Here is a 1,247-nt window from a genome sequence, read left to right on the forward strand (position 1 = left end):
CCAGGCTGGCCTTGAGCTCACTTTGGAGCCCAGGCTGGTCTCAAACTCACAACAATCCTCCTGCCTCAACCTCCTGAGTACTGGGATTACAGGGTGTGCCACCATGCCTGGCTCAATCTCTTTTCAAGTACTGTAGCTTTCATTGTTAAGGTCTTTTACTTCCCTCCTTAGATTGATTCCTAGGTATTCCTGGGTATTTTTTTGGATGTTATTGTGAGAGATGTTTTTTTCCCTAGTTTCTTTCTTGGTGAGTTCATTATTTGTGTACAGGGATGCGACTGATTTTTTGAGTGGATCAACCTAATTGTCGGTTTCCATGTAGAAATGTGAGAGTACCAATCTTTGACACAGGCACTAAAGTAATTGTCCTTGTGGACCAGAGAATATTTTTAGGACTTTAAATAAAATTTTAAAAAGTCACAGCAACAATGTTTACCAGTAAGCTCAGCACTGAGGGAACCTGAAGCAGGAGGATTGCAAGATTAAGTCCCGACCAGGACAACTTAGCGAAGCTGTGTCTCAAAACGAAAAAATTAAAAAGTACTGGGGATGTACCTCAGTGCAAAGGCTCCTAGGTTCAATCTCCAATACTGAGGGAAAAGAAATCATACTACTTGTGGGACAAGGTAGATCCCATGTAGTGCATGATTGAGTTAGATGCATACATTCTGGTGTGTGTATGTGTGTGTGTGTGTGTGTGTGTGTTTGACAGAGTCTTGCTGTGTAATTCAGCCTGGCCTTCAATTCACTGTGTAGCCCAAGTTGACCTCAAACTCATGGTGATTCTCCTGCCTCAGCCTCCTCTGCTGGCATCACAGGTGTGCCTCATCACACCTGGCTCTGCATGGTATATTAAAGACAATCAGTGAAATTAAGGGCTATGGCTATGAAAAAAATGGTATACATAGAAAGATAATAGCATCACATACACTCTCTTTCTTTGGTAAAACTGGAATTCCCATATGCTTTAATACTAGCACAGGGTAAGTAGAATTTAATTTTGTCAGGAATTATGTTCTGAATTCTCAGCCTTCTCCCTGATCGCTCTCTCACATTGTTACATTTTGCTAGCCTGTTTTATTCCAGCGCTTATGTTAGGAACTCCGCTTTTCTGCGGACTAAGGGGTGATATGCTGTTGTGTATGTCTCTGTTGGGTATATTGCAAATGTAGCTGTCCATTATTCTGTTAGCTTGACTGCACCCTGTAGTAGTTAACCTAGAACTTTCATTATTTGCTATTCACAAA

This window comes from Chinchilla lanigera, unplaced genomic scaffold (assembly GCF_000276665.1).
Source record: "Chinchilla lanigera isolate Chin_1 unplaced genomic scaffold, ChiLan1.0 scaffold00100, whole genome shotgun sequence".
NCBI classification, from domain to species: Eukaryota; Metazoa; Chordata; class Mammalia; order Rodentia; family Chinchillidae; genus Chinchilla; species Chinchilla lanigera.